Source organism: Phyllobates terribilis, unplaced genomic scaffold (assembly GCF_046119375.1).
Source record: "Phyllobates terribilis strain yellow unplaced genomic scaffold, ASM4611937v1 Scaffold_8__6_contigs__length_399053987, whole genome shotgun sequence".
In the NCBI taxonomy this organism is placed as follows: domain Eukaryota; kingdom Metazoa; phylum Chordata; class Amphibia; order Anura; family Dendrobatidae; genus Phyllobates; species Phyllobates terribilis.
In genome coordinates, this window is record NW_027362768.1 from 196,602,572 (window position 1) to 196,628,100 (window position 25,529).

At 48.1% G+C, this 25,529-nt stretch overlaps 1 protein-coding gene across 1 annotated transcript in view; it reads left to right on the forward strand.

The window, feature by feature from the left end:
• Window positions 1–540: 540 nt before the first annotated feature.
• The window catches only part of DNASE2B (deoxyribonuclease 2 beta), a 326,043-nt gene continuing 301,054 nt past the window's right edge, over window positions 541–25,529 (forward strand). Inside the window, exon 1 of the mRNA XM_073643997.1 lies at window positions 541–551. The gene's annotated coding sequence lies outside the window, so the exon portion shown is untranslated. The remainder of the gene's footprint in view (window positions 552–25,529) is intronic.

The window sequence follows — 25,529 nt, forward strand, 5'->3', positions numbered from 1 at the left end:
TCCTCCTCCAAATCCCCGTTTTTTGTAGTCTTCGGTCAGCATCCTCGGATTCCTTTTCCTGTCTCCACCTCTGTGGACAACCCGGCTGCGGAATCTCTCGTTGGCAAATTTTCCTCCATTTGGGAGAATACCCGATCCCCACTCCTTCAGTCGTCCGAACGGATGAAAAGACACGCTGACAAAAAACGCCTGGATCCTCCACAATTTCGTCCCGGAGATAAAGTCTGGCTCTCATCTAAATATGTCCGACTCAAGATACCTTCTTACAAGTTAGGGCCTCGGTTCATCGGCCCCCTGGAGGTCATCAGTCAGATCAACCCGGTGGCCTATAAATTGAAACTCCCGGCCAACTTACGGATCCCTAACTCCTTCCATGTATCTCTCCTCAAACCTGTGGTACTTAACTCTTTTTCCAAGTCTACAGGTACGCCTCCTGCTCTGGTTTCTGCTGAGGACGAGTTTGAGGTAGAGAACATTCTTGCCACCAAAAGGGTAAGAGGAAAGACCTTTTTTCTAGTAGATTGGAAGGGGTTTGGTCCTGAGGAGAGAACGTGGGAGCCCCGGGAGAACATCCATGCCCCTCTTATCCTTGCTAAATTTCTGTCTGGCCTAAAAAGGGGGGGCCTAAAGGGGGGGGTACTGTAGCGCCGGCGTCCCTGCCCTCTGCTAAGCAGGGACGCTGTTCCCCTCACCTCCCTGCTCCGTGCCCGGCGTCCTCCTCCCGCTCTGCTGGCAGCGCGCGCTCCTTCCCGGCCACTGTGCTTAGGGCGCGCGCGCGCGCTCTCCCTTCCTCTTAAAGGGGCCGCGCGCGCCGTCCTGAGGAGTCCCCGGCCAATGGCCGGAGGACTTCACCATATATAAGGCACCTCCTCCAAAATGGAGGTGCCCGAGCAATGTTGTTGCACTGTTCTACTCTGCTTCAGCCCTCAGGTCCCGTTGCCAGTTACCTGCCAGTTACCTGCCTGATTCCTGCCAGAGTCCTGCCAGTTTGCTGTCTGTTTCCTGCCTGTTATTCCTGCTACCTGCTTGCTAGCCTGACGTCCGACGGTCTGCCTTACAACTCCTGTCAGTCTGTCTAAGGACCAGCTTGCCCGCTCACCTGGGAGCGCACATCAGCTACCTGCCTGCTTGCTAGCCTGAGGTCCGACGGTCTGCCTTTCTACTCCTGTCAGTCTGTCTATGGACCAGCTTGCCCGCTCACCTGGGAGCGCTCTTCCGCTACCTGCCTGCTTGCCTGCCCGGAGGCTCCGCCGTCACGTGCTGTGACCACCAGCTATTCCAGAGACTCTTGCCCGCTCACCTGGGAGCGCTTCTCCGCTACCTGCCTGCTTGCCTGCCCGGAGGCTCCGCCGTCACGTGCTGTGACCACCAGCTATTCCAGAGACTCTTGCCCGCTCACCTGGGAGCGCTTCTCCGCTACCTGCCTGCTTGCCTACCTGGAGGCTTCGCCGTCACGTGCTGTGACCACCTGCTATTCCAGAGACTCTCGCTTGCTCACCTGGGAGCACACATCCTCCATCTGCCTTGCTAGCCTACCTGGAGGTTCAGCCATCACAGGTCGTACCTACCCTTTACCTAGAGACTGCCCCGGTCACTTGCCGTGACCTCCAGCCCGTTCACCCAGAGACTGCCCCGGTCACTTGCCGTGACCTCCAGCCCGTTCACCCAGAGACTGCCCCGGTCACTTGCCGTGACCTCCAGCCCGTTCATCCAGAGACTGTCCCGGTCACTTGCCGTGACCTCCTGCCCGTACACCCAGAGACTGTCCCGGTCACCTGCTGTGATTGCCTGCCTGGTCGCCACCCGCTCCCTTACAAGGACCGCCCCCTTGTATAGTAGCTCAGAGGTTCCGCCTCCCAGACAGATGCTCGGTGGTTACAGTGTATTGATGCAGATGCTCGGTGGTTACAGTGTATTGATGCAGATGCTCGGTGGTTACAGTGAATTGATGCAGATGCTCGGTGGTTACAGTGTATTGATGCCGATGCTCGGTGGTTACAGTGTATTGATGCCGATGCTCAGTGGTTACAGTGTATTGATGCCGATGCTCGGTGGTTACAGTGTATTGATGCAGATGCTCGGTGGTTACAGTGTATTGATGCCGATGCTCGGTGGTTACAGTGTATTGATGCCGATGCTCGGTGGTTACAGTGTATTGATGCCGATGCTCGGTGGTTACAGTGTATTGATGCCGATGCTCGGTGGTTACAGTGTATTGATGCTCAGTGGTTACAGTGTATTCTTGCTCGGTGGTTACAGTGTATTGATGCTCGGTGGTTACTGTGTATTAATGCCGATGCTCGGTGGTTACAGTGTATTGATGCAGATGCTCGGTGGTTACAGTGTATTGATGCCGATGCTCGGTGGTCACAGTGTATTGATGCCGATGCTCGGTGGTTACAGTGTATTGATGCTCGGTGGTTACAGTGTATTGATGCTCTGTGGTTACAGTGTATTGATGCCGATGCTCGGTGGTTACAGTTTATTCATGCAGATGCTCGGTGGTTACAGTGTATTGATGCCGATGCTCGGTGGTTACAGTGTATTGATGCCGATGCTCGGTGGTTACAGTGTATTGATGCAGATGCTCGGTGGTTACAGTGTATTGATGCCGATGCTCGGTGGTTACAGTGTATTGATGCCGATGCTCGGTGGTTACAGTGTATTGATGCCGATGCTCAGTGGTTACAGTGTATTGATGCCGATGCTCGGTGGTTACAGTGTATTGATGCAGATGCTCGGTGGTTACAGTGTATTGATGCCGATGCTCGGTGGTTACAGTGTATTCATGCCGATGCTCGGTGGTTACAGTGTATTGATGTCGATGCTCGGTGGTTACAGTGTATTGATGCCGATGCTCGGTGGTTACAGTGTATTGATGCTCAGTGGTTACAGTGTATTGTTGCTCGGTGGTTACAGTGTATTGATGCTCGGTGGTTACAGTGTATTGATGCCGATGCTCGGTGGTTACAGTGTATTGATGCAGATGCTTGGTGATTACAGTGTATTGATGCCGATGCTCGGTGGTTACAGTGTATTGATGCCGATGCTCGGTGGTCACAGTGTATTGATGCCGATGCTCGGTGGTTACAGTGTATTGATGCTAGGTGGTTACAGTGTATTGATGCTCTGTGGTTACAGTGTATTGATGCCGATGCTCGGTGGTTACAGTGTATTCATGCAGATGCTCGGTGGTTACAGTGTATTGATGCCGATGTTCGGTTGTTACAGTGTATTGATGCCAATGCTCGGTGGTTACAGTGTATTGATACTGAGTCTCGGTGGTTACAGTGTATTGATGCCGATGTTTGGTGGTTACAGTGTATTGATGCCGATGCTCGGTGGTTACAGTGTATTGATGCCAATTCTCGGTGGTTACAGGTTATTGATGTCAATGCTCGGTGGTTACCGTGTATTGATGCCGGTGCTCGGTGGTTACAGTGTGTTGATGCCGATGTTCTGTGGTTACAGTGTATTGATGCCGATGCTCGGTGGTTACAGTGTATTGATGCCGATAATCGGTGGTTACAGTGTATTGATGCTCAGTGGTTACAGTGTATTGATGCCGATGCTCGGTGGTTTCTGTGTATTGATGCTCGGTGGTTACAGTGTATTGATGCCGATGCTCGGTGGTTACAGTGTATTGATGCCGATGGTCGGTGGTTACAGTGTATTGATGCCAATGCTCGGTAGTTACAATGTATTGATGCCGATGCTCGGTGGTTACAGTGTATTGATGCCGATGCTCAGTGGTTACAGTGTATTGATGCCGATGGTCGGTGGTTACAGTGTATTGATACCGAGGCTCGGTGGCTACAGTGTATTGATGCCGATGCTCAGTGATTACAGTGTATTGATGCCAATGCTCGGTAGTTACTGTGTATTGATGCCGATGCTCGGTGGTTACAGTGTATTGATGCCGATGCTCGGTGGTTACAGTGTATTGATGGCGATGCTCGGTGGTTACAGTGTATTGATGCTCGGTGGTTACAGTGTATTGATGCTCTGTGGTTACAGTGTATTGATGCCGATGCTCGGTGGTTACATTGTATTGATGCACATGCTCGGTGGTTACAGTGTATTGATGCCGATGCTCGGTGGTTACAGTGTATTGATGCCGATGCTCGGTGGTTACAGTGTATTGATGCCGATGCTCGGTGGTTTCTGTGTATTGATGCTCGGTGGTTACAGTGTATTGATGCCGATGCTCGGTGGTTACAGTGTATTGATGCCGATGGTCGGTGGTTACAGTGTATTGATGCCAATGCTCGGTAGTTACAATGTATTGATGCCGATGCTCGGTGGTTACAGTGTATTGATGCCGATGCTCAGTGGTTACAGTGTATTGATGCCGATGGTCGGTGGTTACAGTGTATTGATACCGAGGCTCGGTGGCTACAGTGTATTGATGCCGATGCTCAGTGATTACAGTGTATTGATGCCAATGCTCGGTAGTTACTGTGTATTGATGCCGATGCTCGGTGGTTACAGTGTATTGATGCCGATGCTCGGTGGTTACAGTGTATTGATGGCGATGCTCGGTGGTTACAGTGTATTGATGCTCGGTGGTTACAGTGTATTGATGCTCTGTGGTTACAGTGTATTGATGCCGATGCTCGGTGGTTACATTGTATTGATGCACATGCTCGGTGGTTACAGTGTATTGATGCCGATGCTCGGTGGTTACAGTGTATTGATGCCGATGCTCGGTGGTTACAGTGTATTGATGCCGATGCTCGGTGGTTACAGTGTATTGATGCCGATGCTCGGTGGTTACAGTGTATTGTTGCTCGGTGGTTACAGTGTATTGATGCCGATGCTCGGTGGTTACAGTGTATTTATGCCGATGCTCGGTGGTTACAGTGTATTGATGCCGATGCTTGGTGGTTGCAGTGTATTGATGCAGATGCTCGGTGGTTACAGTGTATTGATACCGAGGCTCAGTGGTTGCAGTGTATTGATACAGATGCTCGGTGGTTACAGTGTATTTATGCTCGGTGGTTACAGTGTATTGATGCCGATGCTCGGTGGTTACAGTGTATTGATGCCGAGGCTCGGTGGTTGCAGTGTATTGATGCAGATGCTCGGTGGTTACAGTGTATTGATGCAGATGCTCGGTGGTTACAGTGTATTGATGCAGAGGCTCGGTGGTTACAGTGAATTGATGCAGATGCTCGGTGGTTACAGTGTATTGATGCCGATGCTCGGTGGTTACAGTGTATTGATGCCGATGCTCGGTGGTTACAGTGTATTGATGCCGATGCTCGGTGGTTACAGTGTATTGATGCAGATGCTCGGTGGTTACAGTGTATTGATGCCAATGCTCGGTGGTTACAGTGTATTGATGCCGATGCTCGGTTTGTTACAGTGTATTGATACCGATGCTCGGTGGTTACAGTGTATTGATGCTCGGTGGTTACAGTGTATTGATGCCGATGCTCGGTGGTTACAGTGTATTGATGCAGATGCTCGGTGGTTACAGTGTATTGATGCCGATGCTCGGTGGTCACAGTGTATTGATGCCGATGCTCGGTGGTCACAGTGTATTGATGCCGATGCTCGGTGGTTACAGTGTATTGATGCTCGGTGGTTACAGTGTATTGATGCTCTGTGGTTACAGTGTATTGATGCCGATGCTCGGTGGTTACAGTGTATTCATGCAGATGCTCGGTGGTTACAGTGTATTGATGCCGATGCTCGGTGGTTGCAGTGTATTGATACAGATGCTCGGTGGTTACAGTGTATTGATGCAGATGCTCGGTGGTTACAGTGTATTGATACAGATGCTCGGTGGTTACAGTGAATTGATGCAGATGCTCTGTGGTTACAGTGTATTGATGCCGATGCTCGGTGGTTACAGTGTATTGATGCCGATGCTCGGTGGTTGCAGTGTATTGATACAGATGCTCGGTGGTTACAGTGTATTGATGCAGATGCTCGGTGGTTACAGTGTATTGATGCAGATGCTCGGTGGTTACAGTGCATTGATGCCGATGCTCGGTGGTTACAGTGTATTGATGCCGATGCTCGGTGGTTACGGTGTATTGATGCCGATGCTCGGCGTTTACGGTGTATTGATAACGAGGCTTGGTGGTTACAGTGTATTGATGTTGATACTTGGTGGTTAACGGTGTATTGATGCCGATGCTCGGTGGTTACGGTGTATTGATGCCGATGCTCGGTGGTTACGGTGTATTGATGCCGATGTTCGGTGGTTACGGTGTATTGATGCAGATGTTCGGTGGTTACAGTGTATTGATGCAGATGCTCGGTGGTTACAGTGTATTGATACAGACGCTCGGTGGTTACAGTGTATTTATACTCGGTGGTTACAGTGTATTGATGCCCATGCTCAGTGGTTACAGTGTATTGATGCCGATGCTCAGTGGTTACAGTGTATTGATGCCGATGCTCAGTGGTTACAGTGCATTGATTCAGACGCTCGGTGGTTACAGTGTATTGATGCAGATGCTCGGTGGTTACAGTGTATTGATGCCAATTCTCGGTGGTTACAGTGTATTGATGCCGATGCTCGGTGGTTACAGTATATTGATGCAGATGCTCGGTGGTTACAGTGTATTGATGCTTGGTGGTTACAGTGTATTGATGCAGATGCTCGGTGGTTACAGTGTATTGATGCTCGGTGGTTACAGTGTATTGATGCCGATGCTCGGTGGTTACAGTGTATTGATACTGACGCTCGGTGGTTACAGTGTATTGATGTTCGGTGGTTACAGTGTATTGATGCAGATGCTCGGTGGTTACAGTGTATTGATGCCGATGCTCGGTGGTTACAGTGTATTGATACCAATTCTCGGTGGTTACAGTGTATTGATGCCTATGATCGGTGGCTACAGTGTATTGATGCAGATGCTCTGTGGTTACAGTGTATTGATGCCAATTCTCGGTGGTTACAGTGTATTGATGCCGATGCTCGGTGGTTACAGTATATTGATGCAGATGCTCCGTGGTTACAGTGTATTGATGCTCGGTGGTTACAGTGTATTGATGCAGATGCTCGGTGGTTACAGTGTATTGATGCTCGGTGGTTACAGTATATTGATGCCGATGCTCGGTGGTTACAGTGTACTGATGCTCGGTGGTTACAGTGTATTGATGTTCGGTGGTTACAGTGTATTGATGCAGATGCTCGGTGGTTACAGTGTATTGATGCCGATGCTCGGTGTTTACAGTGTATTGATGCCAATTCTCGGTGGTTACAGTGTATTGATGCCGATGCTCGGTGGTTACAGTGTATTGATGCAGATACTCGGTGGTTACAGTGTATTGATGCCAATTCTCGGTGGTTACAGTGTATTGATGCCGATGCTCGGTGGTTACAGTGTATTGATGCAGATGCTCAGTGGTTACAGTGTATTGATGCTCGGTGGTTACAGTGTATTGATGCAGATGCTCGGTGGTTACAGTGTATTGATGCTCGGTGGTTACAGTGTATTGATGCCGATGCTCGGTGGTTACAGTGTACTGATGCTCGGTGGTTACAGTGTATTGATGCCGATGCTCGGTGGTTGCAGTGTTTTGATGCCGATGCTCGGTGGTTGCAGTGTTTTGATGCCGATGCTCGGTGGTTACAGTGTATTGATGCCGATGCTCGGTGGTTACAGTGTATTGATGCCGATGCTCAGTGGTTACAGTGTATTGATGCAGATGCTCGGTGGTTACTGTGTATTGATGCAGATGCTCGGTGGTTACAGTGCATTGATGCCGATGCTCGGTGGTTACAGTGTATTGATGCCGATGCTCGGTGGTTACGGTGTATTGATGCCGATGCTCGGCGTTTACGGTGTATTGATAACGAGGCTTGGTGGTTACAGTGTATTGATGTTGATACTTGGTGGTTACGGTGTATTGATGCCGATGCTCGGTGGTTACGGTGTATTGATGCCGATGCTCGGTGGTTACGGTGTATTGATGCCGATGTTCGGTGGTTACGGTGTATTGATGCAGATGTTCGGTGGTTACAGTGTATTGATGCAGATGCTCGGTGGTTACAGTGTATTGATGCCGATGCTCGGTGGTTACAGTGTATTGATACAGACGCTCGGTGGTTACAGTGTATTTATACTCGGTGGTTACAGTGTATTGATGCCCATGCTCAGTGGTTACAGTGTATTGATGCCGATGCTCAGTGGTTACAGTGTATTGATGCCGATGCTCAGTGGTTACAGTGCATTGATTCAGACGCTCGGTGGTTACAGTGTATTGATGCAGATGCTCGGTGGTTACAGTGTATTGATGCCAATTCTCGGTGGTTACAGTGTATTGATGCCGATGCTCGGTGGTTACAGTATATTGATGCAGATGCTCGGTGGTTACAGTGTATTGATGCTTGGTGGTTACAGTGTATTGATGCAGATGCTCGGTGGTTACAGTGAATTGATGCTCGGTGGTTACAGTGTATTGATGCCGATGCTCGGTGGTTACAGTGTATTGATACTGACGCTCGGTGGTTACAGTGTATTGATGTTCGGTGGTTACAGTGTATTGATGCAGATGCTCGGTGGTTACAGTGTATTGATGCCGATGCTCGGTGGTTACAGTGTATTGATACCAATTCTCGGTGGTTACAGTGTATTGATGCCTATGATCGGTGGCTACAGTGTATTGATGCAGATGCTCTGTGGTTACAGTGTATTGATGCCAATTCTCGGTGGTTACAGTGTATTGATGCCGATGCTCGGTGGTTACAGTATATTGATGCAGATGCTCGGTGGTTACAGTGTATTGATGCTCGGTGGTTACAGTGTATTGATGCAGATGCTCGGTGGTTACAGTGTATTGATGCTCGGTGGTTACAGTGTATTGATGCCGATGCTCGGTGGTTACAGTGTACTGATGCTCGGTGGTTACAGTGTATTGATGTTCGGTGGTTACAGTGTATTGATGCAGATGCTCGGTGGTTACAGTGTATTGATGCCGATGCTCGGTGTTTACAGTGTATTGATGCCAATTCTCGGTGGTTACAGTGTATTGATGCCGATGCTCGGTGGTTACAGTGTATTGATGCAGATACTCGGTGGTTACAGTGTATTGATGCCAATTCTCGGTGGTTACAGTGTATTGATGCCGATGCTCGGTGGTTACAGTGTATTGATGCAGATGCTCAGTGGTTACAGTGTATTGATGCTCGGTGGTTACAGTGTATTGATGCAGATGCTCGGTGGTTACAGTGTATTGATGCTCGGTGGTTACAGTGTATTGATGCCGATGCTCGGTGGTTACAGTGTACTGATGCTCGGTGGTTACAGTGTATTGATGCCGATGCTCGGTGGTTGCAGTGTTTTGATGCCGATGCTCGGTGGTTGCAGTGTTTTGATGCCGATGCTCGGTGGTTACAGTGTATTGATGCCGATGCTCTTTGGTTATAGTGTGTTGATGCCGATGTTCGGTGGTTACAGTGTATTGATGCAGATGCTCGGTGGTTACAGTGTATTGATACCGAGGCTCGGTGGTTACAGTGTATTGATGCCGATGCTCGGTGGTTACAGTGTATTTATGCTCGGTGGTTACAGTGTATTGATGCCGATGTTCGGTGGTTACAGTGTATTGATGCCAATGCTCGGTGGTTACAGTGTATTGATACTGAGGCTCGGTGGTTACAGTGTATTGATGCCGATGCTCGGTGGTTACAGTGTATTGATGCCAATGCTCAGTGGTTACAGTGTATTGATGCCAATTCTCGGTGTTTACAGTGTATTGATGCCGATGCTCGGTGGTTACAGTGTATTGATGCCGATGCTCGGTGGTTACAGTGTGTTGATGCCGATGTTCTGTGGTTACAGTGTATTGATGCCGATGCTCGGTGGTTACAGTGTATTGATGCCGATACGCGGTGGTTACAGTGTATTGATGCTCAGTGGTTACAGTGTACTGATGCCGATGTTCGGTGGGTACTGTGTATTGATGCTCGGTGGTTACAGTGTATTGATGCCGATGGTCGGTGGTTACAGTGTATTGATGCCGATGCTCGGTAGTTACAGTGTATTGATGCCGATGCTCGGTGGTTACAGTGTATTGATGCCGATGCTCAGTGGTTACAGTGTATTGATGCCGATGGTCGGTGGTTACAGTGTATTGATACCGAGGCTCGGTGGCTACAGTGTATTGATGCCGATGCTCAGTGGTTACAGTGTATTGATGCCAATGCTCGGTAGTTACAGTGTATTGATGCCGATGCTCGGTGGTTACAGTGTATTGATGCCGATGCTCGGTGGTTACAGTGTATTGATGGCGATGCTCGGTGGTTACAGTGTATTGATGCTCTGTGGTTACAGTGTATTGATGCTCTGTGGTTACAGTGTATTGATGCCGATGCTCGGTGGTTACAGTGTATTGATGCAGATGCTCGGTGATTACAGTGTATTGATGCCGATGCTCGGTGGTTACAGTGTATTGATGCCGATGCTCGGTGGTTACAGTGTATTGATGCCGATGCTCGGTGGTTACAGTGTATTGATGCCGATGCTCGGTGGTTACAGTGTATTGATGCCGATGCTCGGTGGTTACAGAGTATTGTTGCTCGGTGGTTACAGTGTATTGATGCCGATGCTCGGTGGTTACAATGTATTGATGCCGATGCTTGGTGGTTGCAGTGTATTGATGCCGATGCTCGGTGGTTACAGTGTATTGATACCGAGGCTCAGTGGTTACAGTGTATTGATACAGATGCTCGGTGGTTACAGTATATTTATGCTCGGTGGTTTCAGTGTATTAATGCCTATGCTTGGTGGTTACAGTGTATTGATGCTCGGTGGTTACAGTGTATTGATGCCGATGCTCAGTGGTTACAGTGTATTGATGCCGATGCTCGGTGGTTGCAGTGTATTGATGCCGATGCTCGGTGGTTACAGTGTATTGATGCCGATGTTCAGTGGTTACAGTGTATTGATGCCGATGCTCGGTGGTTATAGTGTGTTGATGCCGATGTTCGGTGGTTACAGTGTATTGATGCAGATGCTCTGTGGTTACAGTGTATTGATACCGAGGCTCGGTGGTTACAGTGTATTGATGCCGATGCTCGGTGGTTGCAGTGTATTTATGCTCGGTGGTTGCAGTGTATTTATGCTCGGTGGTTACAGTGTATTGATGCCGAAGTTCGGTGGTTACAGTGTATTGATGCCAATGCTCGGTGGTTACAGTGTATTGATACTGAGGCTCGGTGGTTACAGTGTATTGATGCCGATGTTTGGTGGTTACAGTGTATTGATGCCGATGCTCGGTGGTTACAGTGTATTGATGCCAATGCTCAGTGGTTACAGTGTATTAATGCCAATTCTCGGTGGTTACAGTGTGTTGATGCCGATGCTCGGTGGTTACAGTGTATTGATGCCGATGCTCGGTGGTTACAGTGTGTTGATGCCGATGTTCTGTGGTTACAGTGTATTGATGCCGATGCTCGGTGGTTACAGTGTATTGATGCCGATACGCGGTGGTTACAGTGTATTGATGCTCAGTGGTTACAGTGTATTGATGCCGATGCTCGGTGGTTACTGTGTATTGATGCTCGGTGGTTACAGTGTATTGATGCCAATGCTCGGTGGTTACAGTGTATTGATGCCGATGGTCGGTGGTTACAGTGTATTGATGCCAATGCTCGGTAGTTACAGTGTATTGATGCCGATGCTCGGTGGTTACAGTGTATTGATGCCAATGCTCAGTGGTTACAGTGTATTGATGCCGATGGTCGGTGGGCACAGTGTATTGATACCGAGGCTCCGTGGCTACAGTGCATTGATGCCGATGCTCAGTGGTTACAGTGTATTGATGCCAATGCTCGGTAGTTACAGTGTATTGATGCCGATGCTCGGTGGTTACAGTGTATTGATGCCGTTGCTCTGTGGTTACAGTGTATTGATGCCGATGCTCGGTGGTTACAGTGTATTGATGCTCGGTGGTTACAGTGTATTGATGCTCTGTGGTTACAGTGTATTGATGCAGATGCTCGGTGATTACAGTGTATTGATGCCGATGCTCGGTGGTTACAGTGTATTGATGCCGATGCTCGGTGGTTACAGTGTATTGGTGCTGATGCTCGGTGGTTACAGTGTATTGATGCCGATGCTCGGTGGTTACAGAGTATTGTTGCTCGGTGGTTACAGTGTATTGATGCCGATGCTCGGTGGTTACAGTGTATTGATGCCGATGCTTGGTGGTTGCAGTGTATTGATGCCGATGCTCGGTGGTTACAGTGTATTGATACCGAGGCTCAGTGGTTACAGTGTATTGATACAGATGCTCGGTGGTTACAGTGTATTTATGCTCGGTGGTTACAGTGTATTGATGCCAATGCTCGGTGGTTACAGTGTATTGATGCTCGGTGGTTACAGTGTATTGATGCCGATGCTCGGTGGTTACAGTGTATTGATGCCGATGCTCGGTGGTTGCAGTGTATTGATGCCGATGCTCGGTGGTTACAGTGTATTGATGCCGATGTTCGGTGGTTACAGTGTATTGATGCCGATGCTCGGTGGTTACAGTGTATTGATGCCGATGCTCGGTGGTTACGGTGTATTGATGCCGATGCTCGGTGGTTACTGTGTATTGATAACGAGGCTTGGTGGTTACAGTGTATTGATGTTGATACTCGGTGGTTACGGTGTATTGATGCCGATGCTCGGTGGTTACAGTGTATTGATGTCGATGCTCGGTGGTTACGGTGTATTGATGCCGATGCTCGGTGGTTACAGTGTATTGATGCAGATGTTCGGTGGTTACAGTGAATTGATGCAGATGCTCGGTTGTTACAGTGTATTGATGCCGATGCTCGGTGGTTACAGTGTATTGATACAGACGCTCGGTGGTTACAGTGTATTTATGCTCGGTGGTTACAGTGTATTGATGCCTTTGCTCGGTGGTTACAGTGTATTGATGCCGATGCTCAGTGGTTACAGTGTATTGATGCCGATGCTCAGTGGTTACAGTGCATTGATACAGACGCTCGGTGGTTACAGTGTATTGATGTTCGGTGGTTACAGTGTATTGATGCAGATGCTCGGTGGTTACAGTGTATTGATGCCGATGCTTGGTGGTTACAGTGTATTGATGCCAATTCTCGGTGGTTACAGTGTATTGATGCCAATTCTCGGTGGTTACAATGTATTGATGCCGATGCTCGTTGGTTACAGTGTATTGATGCCGATGCTCGGTGGTTACAGTGTGTTGATGCTGATGTTCTGTGGTTGCAGTGTATTGATGCCGATGCTCGGTGGTTACAGTGTATTGATGCCGATACGCGGTGGTTACAGTGTATTGATGCTCAGTGGTTACAGTGTATTGATGCCGATGCTCGGTGGTTACTGTGTATTGATGCTCGGTGGTTACAGTGTATTGATGCCGATGGTCGGTGGTTACAGTGTATTGATGCCGATGCTCGGTGGTTACAGTGTATTGATGCCGATGCTCGGTGGTTACAGTGTATTGATGCCGATGCTCAGTGGTTACAGTGTATTGATACCGAGGCTCGGTGGCTACAGTGTATTGATGCCGATGCTCAGTGGTTACAGTGTATTTATGCCAATGCTCGGTAGTTACAGTGTATTGATGCCAATGCTCGGTAGTTACAGTGTATTGATGCCAATGCTCGGTAGTTACAGTGTATTGATGCCGATGCTCGGTGGTTACAGTGTATTGATGCCGATGCTCGGTGGTTACAGTGTATTGATGGCGATGCTCGGTGGTTACAGTGTATTGATGCTCTGTGGTTACAGTGTATTGATGCTCTGTGGTTACAGTGTATTGATGCCGATGCTCGGTGGTTACAGTGTATTGATGCAGATGCTCGGTGATTACAGTGTATTGATGCCGATGCTCGGTGGTTACAGTGTATTGATGCCGATGCTCGGTGGTTACAGTGTATTGATGCCGATCCTCTGTGGTTACAGTGTATTGATGCCGATGCTCGGTGGTTACAGTGTATTGATGCCGATGCTCGGTGATTACAGAGTATTGTTGCTCGGTGGTTACAGTGTATTGATGCCGTTGCTCGGTGGTTACAGTGTATTGATGCCGATGCTTGGTGGTTGCAGTGTATTGATGCCGATGCTCGGTGGTTACAGTGTATTGATACCGAGGCTCAGTGGTTACAGTGTATTGATACAGATGCTCGGTGGTTACAGTGTATTTATGCTCGGTGGTTACAGTGTATTAATGCCTATGCTCGGTGGTTACAGTGTATTGATGCTCGGTGGTTACAGTGTATTGATGCCGATGCTCGGTGGTTACAGTGTATTGATGCCGATGCTCGGTGGTTGCAGTGTATTGATGCCGATGCTCGGTTGTTACAGTGTATTGATGCCGATGTTCGGTGGTTACAGTGTATTGATGCCGATGCTCGGTGATTATAGTGTGTTGATGCCGATGTTCGGTGGTTACAGTGTATTGATGCAGATGCTCTGTGGTTACAGTGTATTGATACCGAGGCTCGGTGGTTACAGTGTATTGATGCCGATGCTCGGTGGTTACAGTGTATTTATGCACGGTGGTTACAGTGTATTGATGCCGAAGTTCGGTGATTACAGTGTATTGATGCCAATGCTCGGTGGTTACAGTGTATTGATACTGAGGATCGGTGGTTACAGTGTATTGATGCCGATGTTTGGTGGTTACAGTGTATTGATGCCGATGCTCGGTGGTTACAGTGTATTGATGCCAATGCTTGGTGGTTACAGTGTATTGATGCCAATTCTCGGTGGTTACAGTGTATTGATGCCGATGCTCGGTGGTTACAGTGTATTGATGCCGATGCTCGGTGCTTACAGTGTGTTGATGCCGATGTTCTGTGGTTACAGTGTATTGATGCCGATGCTCGGTGGTTACAGTGTATTGATGCCGATACGCGGTGGTTACAGTGTATTGATGCTCAGGGGTTACAGTGTATTGATGCCGATGCTCGGTGGTTACTGTGTATTGATGCTCGGTGGTTACAGTGTATTGATGCCGATGCTCGGTGGTTACAGTGTATTGATGCCGATGGTCGGTGGTTACAGTGTATTGATGCCAATGCTCAGTGGTTACAGTGTATTGATGCCGATGCTCGGTGGTTACAGTGTATTGATGCCAATGCTCAGTGGTTACAGTGTATTGATGCCGATGCTCGGTGGTTACAGTGTATTGATGCCAATGCTCGGTGATTACAGTGTATTGATGCCAATGCTCAGTGGTTACAGTGTATTGATGCCGATGCTCGGTGGTTACAGTGTATTGATACCGAGGCTCAGTGGTTACAGTGTATTGATGCCGATGCTCGGTGGTTACAGTGTATTGATGCCAATGCTCGGTGATTACAGTGTATTGATGCCAATGCTCGGTGATTACAGTGTATTGATGCCGATGGTCGGTGGTTACAGTGTATTGATGCCAATGCTCGGTAGTTACAGTGTATTGATGCCGATGCTCGGTGGTTACAGTGTATTGATGCCAATGCTCAGTGGTTACAGTGTATTGATGCCGATGGTCGGTGGTTACAGTGTATTGATACCGAGGCTCGGTGGCTACAGTGTATTGATGCCGATGCTCGGTGGTTACAGTGTATTGATGGCGATGCTCGGTGGTTACAGTGTATTGATGCTCGGTGGTTACAGTGTATTGATGCTCTGTGGTTACAGTGTATTGATGCCGATGCTCGGTGGTTACAGTGTATTGATGCAGATGCTCGGTGATTACAGTGTATTGATGCCGATGCTCGGTGGTTACAGTGTATTGATGCCGATGCTCGGTGGTTACAGTGCATTGATGCCGATGCTCGGTGGTTACAGTGTATTGATGCCGATGCTCGGTGGTTACAGAGTATTGTTGCTCGGTGGTTACAGTGTATTGATGCCGATGCTCGGTGGTTACAGTGTATTGATGCCGATGCTTGGTTGTTGCAGTGTATTGATGCCGATGCTCGGTGGTTACAGTGTATTGATACCGAGGCTCAGTGGTTACAGTGTATTGATACAGATGTTCGGTGGTTACAGTGTTTTTATGCCCGGTGGTTACAGTGTATTGATGCCGATGCTCGGTGGTTACAGTGTATTGATGCTCGGTGGTTACAGTGTATTGATGCCGATGCTCGGTGGTTACAGTGTATTGATGCCGATGCTCGGTGGTTGCAGTGTATTGATGCCGATGCTCGGTGGTTACAGTGTATTGATGCCGATGTTCGGTGGTTACAGTGTATTGATGCCGATGCTCAGTGGTTACAGTGTAATGATGCCGATGCTCGGTGGTTACGGTGTATTGATGCCGATGCACGGTGGTTACGGTGTATTGATAACGAGGCTTGGTGGTTACAGTGTATTGATGTTGATACTCGGTGGTTACGGTGTATTGATGCCTATGCTCGGTGTTTACAGTGTATTGATGCCGATGCTCGGTGGTTACGGTGTATTGATGCCGATGCTCGGTGGTTACAGTGTATTGATGCAGATGTTCGGTGGTTACAGTGAATTGATGCAGATGCTCGGTGGTTACAGTGTATTGATGCCAATGCTCGGTGGTTACAGTGTATTGATACAGACGCTCGGTGGTTACAGTGTATTTATGCTCGGTGGTTACAGTGTATTGATGCCTATGCTCGGTGGTTACAGTGTATTGATGCCGATGCTCAGTGGTTACAGTGTATTGATGCCGATGCTCAGTGGTTACAGTGCATTGATACAGACGCTCGGTGGTTACAGTGTATTGATGTTCGGTGGTTACAGTGTATTGATGCAGATGCTCAGTGGTTACAGTGTATTGATGCCGATGCTCGGTGGTTACAGTGTATTGATGCCAATTCTCGGTGGTTACAGTGTATTGATGCTCGGTGGTTACAGTGTATTGATGCCGATGCTCGGTGGTTACAGTGTATTGATGCCGATGCTTGGTGGTTGCAGTGTATTGATGCCGATGCTCGGTGGTTACAGTGTATTGATACCGAGGCTCAGTGGTTACAGTGTATTGATACAGATGCTCGGTGGTTACAGTGTATTTATGCTCGGTGGTTACAGTGTATTAATGCCTATGCTCGGTGGTTACAGTGTATTGATGCTCGGTGGTTACAGTGTATTGATTCCGATGCTCGGTGGTTACAGTGTATTGATGCCGATGCTCGGTGGTTGCAGTGTATTGATGCCGATGCTCGGTTGTTACAGTGTATTGATGCCGATGTTCGGTGGTTACAGTGTATTGATGCCGATGCTCGGTGATTATAGTGTGTTGATGCCGATGTTCGGTGGTTACAGTGTATTGATGCAGATGCTCTGTGGTTACAGTGTATTGATACCGAGGCTCGGTGGTTACAGTGTATTGATGCCGATGCTCGGTGGTTACAGTGTATTTATGCACGGTGGTTACAGTGTATTGATGCCGAAGTTCGGTGTTTACAGTGTATTGATGCCAATGCTCGGTGGTTACAGTGTATTGATACTGAGGATCGGTGGTTACAGTGTATTGATGCCGATGTTTGGTGGTTACAGTGTATTGATGCCGATGCTCGGTGGTTACAGTGTATTGATGCCAATGCTTGGTGGTTCCAGTGTATTGATGCCAATTCTCGGTGGTTACAGTGTATTGATGCCGATGCTCGGTGGTTACAGTGTATTGATGCCGATGCTCGGTGCTTACAGTGTGTTGATGCCGATGTTCTGTGGTTACAGTGTATTGATGCCGATGCTCGGTGGTTACAGTGTATTGATGCCGATACGCGGTGGTTACAGTGTATTGATGCTCAGTGGTTACAGTGTATTGATGCCGATGCTCGGTGGTTACTGTGTATTGATGCTCGGTGGTTACAGTGTATTGATGCCGATGCTCGGTGGTTACAGTGTATTGATGCCGATGGTCGGTGGTTACAGTGTATTGATGCCAATGCTCAGTGGTTACAGTGTATTGATGCCGATGCTCGGTGGTTACAGTGTATTGATGCCAATGCTCAGTGGTTACAGTGTATTGATGCCGATGCTCGGTGGTTACAGTGTATTGATGCCATTGCTCGGTGATTACAGTGTATTGATGCCAATGCTCAGTGGTTACAGTGTATTGATGCCGATGCTCGGTGGTTACAGTGTATTGATACCGAGGCTCAGTGGTTACAGTGTATTGATGCCGATGCTCGGTGGTTACAGTGTATTGATGCCAATGCTCGGTGATTACAGTGTATTGATGCCAATGCTCGGTGATTACAGTGTATTGATGCCGATGGTCGGTGGTTACAGTGTATTGATGCCAATGCTCGGTAGTTACAGTGTATTGATGCCGATGCTCGGTGGTTACAGTGTATTGATGCCAATGCTCAGTGGTTACAGTGTATTGATGCCGATGGTCGGTGGTTACAGTGTATTGATACCGAGGCTCGGTGGCTACAGTGTATTGATACCGATGCTCAGTGGTTACAGTGTATTGATGCGAATGCTCGGTAGTTACAGTGTATTGATGCCGATGCTCGGTGGTTACAGTGTATTGATGCCGATGCTCGGTGGTTACAGTGTATTGATGGCGATGCTCGGTGGTTACAGTGTATTGATGCTCGGTGGTTACAGTGTATTGATGCTCTGTGGTTACAGTGTGTTGATGCCGATGCTCGGTGGTTACAGTGTATTGATGCAGATGCTCGGTGATTACAGTGTATTGATGCCGATGCTCGGTGGTTACAGTGTATTGATGCCGATGCTCGGTGGTTACAGTGCATTGATGCCGATGCTCGGTGGTTACAGTGTATTGATGCCGATGCTCGGTGGGTACAGAGTATTGTTGCTCGGTGGTTACAGTGTATTGATGCCGATGCTCGGTGGTTACAGTGTATTGATGCCGATGCTTGGTTGTTGCAGTGTATTGATGCCGATGCTCGGTGGTTACAGTGTATTGATACCGAGGCTCAGTGGTTACAGTGTATTGATACAGATGTTCGGTGGTTACAGTGTTTTTATGCCCGGTGGTTACAGTGTATTGATGCCGATGCTCGGTGGTTACAGTGTATTGATGCTCGGTGGTTACAGTGTATTGATGCCGATGCTCGGTGGTTACAGTGTATTGATGCCGATGCTCGGTGGTTGCAGTGTATTGATGCCGATGCTCGGTGGTTACAGTGTATTGATGCCGATGTTCGGTGGTTACAGTGTATTGATGCCGATGCTCAGTGGTTACAGTGTAATGATGCCGATGCTCGGTGGTTACGGTGTATTGATGCCGATGCACGGTGGTTACGGTGTATTGATAACGAGGCTTGGTGGTTACAGTGTATTGATGTTGATACTCGGTGGTTACGGTGTATTGATGCCTATGCTCGGTGTTTACAGTGTATTGATGCCGATGCTCGGTGGTTACGGTGTATTGATGCCGATGCTCGGTGGTTACAGTGTATTGATGCAGATGTTCGGTGGTTACAGTGAATTGATGCAGATGCTCGGTGGTTACAGTGTATTGATGCCAATGCTCGGTGGTTACAGTGTATTGATACAGACGCTCGGTGGTTACAGTGTATTTATGCTCGGTGGTTACAGTGTATTGATGCCTATGCTCGGTGGTTACAGTGTATTGATGCCGATGCTCAGTGGTTACAGTGTATTGATGCCGATGCTCAGTGGTTACAGTGCATTGATACAGACGCTCGGTGGTTACAGTGTATTGATGTTCGGTGGTTACAGTGTATTGATGCAGATGCTCAGTGGTTACAGTGTATTGATGCCGATGCTCGGTGGTTACAGTGTATTGATGCCAATTCTCGGTGGTTACAGTGTATTGATGCCGATGCTCGGTGGTTACAGTGTATTGATGCCGATGCTCGGTGGTTTCAGTGTATTGATGCAGATGCTCGGTGGTTACAGTGTATTGATGCTCGGTGGTTACAGTGTATTGATGCAGATGCTCGGTGGTTACAGTGTATTGATGCTCGGTGGTTACAGTGTATTGATGCCGATGCTCGGTTGTTACAGTGTATTGATGCTCGGTGGTTACAGTGTATTGATGCCGATGCTCGGTGATTACAGTGTATTGATGCCGATGCTCGGTGGTTGCAGTGTTTTGATGCCGATGCTCGGTGGTTACAGTGTATTGATGCCGATGCTCGGTGGTTACAGTGTATTGATGCCGATGCTCTGTGGTTGCAGTGTATTGATACCGAGGCTCAGTGGTTACAGTGTATTGATGCTGATGCTCGGTGGTTACAGTGTATTTATGCTCGGTGGTTACAGTGTATTGATGCCGATGTTCGGTGGTTACAGTGTATTGATGCCAATGCTCGGTGGTTACAGTGTGTTGATGCAGATGCTCAGTGGTTACAGTGTATTGATGCCGATGCTCGGTGGTTACAGTGTATTGATACCGAGGCTCAGTGGTTACAGTGTATTGATGCCGATGCTCGGTGGTTACAGTGTATTGATGCCAATGCTCGGTGATTACAGTGTATTGATGCCAATGCTCGGTGATTACAGTGTATTGATGCCGATGGTCGGTGGTTACAGTGTATTGATGCCAATGCTCGGTAGTTACAGTGTATTGATGCCGATGCTCGGTGGTTACAGTGTATTGATGCCAATGCTCAGTGGTTACAGTGTATTGATGCCGATGGTCGGTGGTTACAGTGTATTGATACCGAGGCTCGGTGGCTACAGTGTATTGATACCGATGCTCAGTGGTTACAGTGTATTGATGCCGATGCTCGGTGGTTACAGTGTATTGATGCCAATGCTCGGTGGTTACAGTGTATTGATGGCGATGCTCGGTGGTTACAGTGTATTGATGCTCGGTGGTTACAGTGTATTGATGCCGATGCTCGGTGGTTACAGTGTATTGATGCAGATGCTCGGTGATTACAGTGTATTGATGCCGATGCTCGGTGTTTACAGTGTATTGATGCCGATGCTCGGTGGTTACAGTGCATTGATGCCGATGCTCGGTGGTTACAGTGTATTGATGCCGATGCTCGGTGGTTACAGAGTATTGTTGCTCGGTGGTTACAGTGTATTGATGCCGATGCTTGGTTGTTGCAGTGTATTGATGCCGATGCTCGGTGGTTACAGTGTATTGATACCGAGGCTCAGTGGTTACAGTGTATTGATACAGATGCTCGGTGGTTACAGTGTTTTTATGCCCGGTGGTTACAGTGTATTGATGCCGATGCTCGGTGGTTACAGTGTATTGATGCTCGGTGGTTACAGTGTATTGATGCCGATGCTCGGTGGTTACAGTGTATTGATGCCGATGCTCGGTGGTTGCAGTGTATTGATGCCGATGCTCGGTGGTTACAGTGTATTGATGCCGATGTTCGGTGGTTACAGTGTATTGATGCCGATGCTCAGTGGTTACAGTGTAATGATGCCGATGCTCGGTGGTTACGGTGTATTGATGCCGATGCTCGGTGGTTACGGTGTATTGATAACGAGGCTTGGTGGTTACAGTGTATTGATGTTGATACTCGGTGGTTACGGTGTATTGATGCCGATGCTCGGTGTTTACAGTGTATTGATGCCGATGCTCGGTGGTTACGGTGTATTGATGCCGATGCTCGGTGGTTACAGTGTATTGATGCAGATGTTCGGTGGTTACAGTGAATTGATGCAGATGCTCCGTGGTTACAGTGTATTGATGCCAATGCTCGGTGGTTACAGTGTATTGATACAGACGCTCGGTGGTTACAGTGTATTTATGCTCGGTGGTTACAGTGTATTGATGCCTATGCTCGGTGGTTACAATGTATTGATGCCGATGCTCAGTGGTTACAGTGTATTGATGCCGATGCTCAGTGGTTACAGTGCATTGATACAGACGCTCAGTGGTTACAGTGTATTGATGTTCGGTGGTTACAGTGTATTGATGCAGATGCTCGGTGGTTACAGTGTATTGATGCCGATGCTCGGTGGTTACAGTGTATTGATGCCAATTCTCGGTGGTTACAGTGTATTGATGCCGATGCTCGGTGGTTACAGTGTATTGATGCCGATGCTCGGTGGTTACAGTGTATTGATGCAGATGCTCGGTGGTTACAGTGTATTGATGCTCGGTGGTTACAGTGTATTGATGCAGATGCTCGGTGGTTACAGTGTATTGATGCTCGGTGGTTACAGTGTATTGATGCCGATGCTCGTTTGTTACAGTGTATTGATGCTCGGTGGTTACAGTGTATTGATGCCGATGCTCGGTGATTACAGTGTATTGATGCCGATGCTCGGTGGTTGCAGTGTTTTGATGCCGATGCTCTGTGGTTGCAGTGTATTGATACCGAGGCTCAGTGGTTACAGTGTATTGATGCTGATGCTCGGTGGTTACAGTGTATTTATGCTCGGTGGTTACAGTGTATTGATGCCGATGTTCGGTGGTTACAGTGTATTGATGCCAATGCTCGGTGGTTACAGTGTGTTGATGCAGATGTTCGGTGGTTACAGTGTATTGATGCAGATGCTCTGTGGTTACAGTGTATTGATACCGAGGCTCAGTGGTTACAGTGTATTGATGCTGATGCTCGGTGGTTACAGTGTATTTATGCTCGGTGGTTACAGTGTATTGATGCCGATGTTCGGTGGTTACAGTGTATTGATGCCAATGCTCGGTGGTTACAGTGTATTGATACTGAGGCACGGTGGTTACAGTGTATTGATGCCGATGTTTGGTGGTTACAGTGTATTGATGCCGATGCTCGGTGGTTACAGTGTATTGATACTGAGGCACGGTGGTTACAGTGTATTGATGCCGATGTTTGGTGGTTACAGTGTATTGATGCCGATGCTCGGTGGTTACAGTGTATTGATGCCTATGCTCAGTGGTTACAGTGTATTGATGCCAATTCTCGGTGGTTACAGTGTATTAGTGCCGATGCTCGGTGGTTACAGTGTATTGATGCCGATGCTCGTTGGTTACAGTGTGTTGATGCCGATGTTCTGTGGTTACAGTGTATTGATGTCGATGCTCGGTGGTTACAGTGTATTGATGCCGATGCTCGGTGGTTACAGTGTATTGATGCTCAGTGGTTACAGTGTATTGATGCCGATGCTTGGTGGTTACTGTGTATTGATGCTCGGTGGTTAAAGTGTATTGATGCCGATGCTCGGTGGTTACAGTGTATTGATGCCGATGTTCGGTGGTTACAGTGTATTGATGCCGATGCTCGGTAGTTACAGTGTATTGATGCCGATGCTCGCTGGTTACAGTGTATTGATGCCGATGGCCGGTGGTTACAGTGTATTGATACCGAGGCTCGGTGGCTACAGTGTATTGATGCCGATGCTCAGTGGTTACAGTGTATTGATGCCAATGCTCGGTAGTTACAGTGTATTGATGCCGATGCTCGGTGGTTACAGTGTATTGATGCCGATGCTCGGTGATTACAGTGTATTGATGCCGATGCTCGGTGGTTACAGTGTATTGATGGCGATGCTCGGTGGTTACAGTGTATTGATGCTCGGTGGTTACAGTGTATTGATGCTCTGTGGTTACAGTGTATTGATGCCGATGCTCGGTGGTTACAGTGTATTGATGCAGATGCTCGGTGATTACAGTGTATTGATGCCGATGCTCGGTGGTTACAGTGTATTGATGCCGATGCTCGGTGGTTACAGTGCATTGATGCCGATGCTCGGTGGTTACAGTGTATTGATGACGATGCTCGGTGGTTACAGAGTATTGTTGCTCGGTGGTTACAGTGTATTGATGCCGATGCTCGGTGGTTACAGTGTATTGATGCCGATGCTTGGTGGTTGCAGTGTATTGATGCCGATGCTCGGTGGTTACAGTGTATTGATACCGAGGCTCAGTGGTTACAGTGTATTGATACAGATGCTCGGTGGTTACAGTGTTTTTATGTCCGGTGGTTACAGTGTATTGATGCCGATGCTCGGTGGTTACAGTGTATTGATGCTCGGTGGTTACAGTGTATTGATGCCGATGCTCGGTGGTTACAGTGTATTGATGCCGATGCTCGGTGGTTGCAGTGTATTGATGCCGATGCTCGGTGGTTACAGTGTATTGATGCCGATGTTCGGTGGTTACAGTGTATTGATGCCGATGCTCAGTGGTTACAGTGTAATGATGCCGATGCTCGGTGGTTACGGTGTATTGATGCCGATGCTCGGTGGTTATGGTGTATTGATAACGAGGCTTGGTGGTTACAGTGTATTGATGTTGATACTCGGTGGTTACGGTGTATTGATGCCGATGCTCGGTGTTTACAGTGTATTGATGCCGATGCTCGGTGTTTACGGTGTATTGATGCCGATGCACGGTGGTTACAGTGTATTGATGCAGATGTTCGGTGGCTACAGTGAATTGATGCAGATGCTCGGTGGTTACAGTGTATTGATGCCAATGCTCGGTGGTTACAGTGTATTGATACAGACGCTCGGTGGTTACAGTGTATTTATGCTCGGTGGTTACAGTGTATTGATGCCTATGCTCGGTGGTTACAGTGTATTGATGCCGATGCTCAGTGGTTACAGTGTATTGATGCCGATGCTCAGTGGTTACAGTGCATTGATACAGACGCTCGGTGGTTACAGTGTATTGATGTTCGGTGGTTACAGTTTATTGATGCAGATGCTCAGTGGTTACAGTGTATTGATGCCGATGCTCGGTGGTTACAGTGTATTGATGCCAATTCTCGGTGGTTACAGTGTATTGATGCCAATGCTCGGTGGTTACAGTGTATTGATGCCGATGCTCGGTGGTTACAGTGTATTGATGCAGATGCTCGGTGGTTACAGTGTATTGATGCTCGGTGGTTACAGTGTATTGATGCAGATGCTCGGTGGTTACAGTGTATTGATGCTCGGTGGTTACAGTGTATTGATGCCGATGCTCGGTTGTTACAGTGTATTGATGCTCGGTGGTTACAGTGTATTGATGCCGATGCTCGGTGATTACAGTGTATTGATGCCGATGCTCGGTGGTTGCAGTGTTTTGATGCCGATGCTCGGTGGTTACAGTGTATTGATGCCGATGCTCGGTGGTTACAGTGTATTGATGCCGATGCTCTGTGGTTGCAGTGTATTGATACCGAGGCTCAGTGGTTACAGTGTATTGATGCTGATGCTCGGTGGTTACAGTGTATTTATGCTCGGTGGTTACAGTGTATTGATGCCGATATTCGGTGGTTACAGTGTATTGATGCCAATGCTCGGTGGTTACAGTGTGTTGATGCAGATGCTCAGTGGTTACAGTGTATTGATGCCGATGCTCGGTGGTTACAGTGTATTGATACCGAGGCTCAGTGGTTACAGTGTATTGATGCCGATGCTCGGTGGTTACAGTGTATTGATGCCAATGCTCGGTGATTACAGTGTATTGATGCCAATGCTCGGTGGTTACAGTGTATTGATACCGAGGCTCAGTGGTTACAGTGTATTGATGCTGATGCTCGGTGGTTACAGTGTATTTATGCTCGGTGGTTACAGTGTATTGATGCCGATGTTCGGTGGTTACAGTGTATTGATGCCAATGCTCGGTGGTTACAGTGTATTGATACTGAGACACGGTGGTTACAGTGTATTGATGCCGATGTTTGGTGGTTACAGTGTATTGATGCCGATGCTCGGTGGTTACAGTGTATTGATACTGAGGCA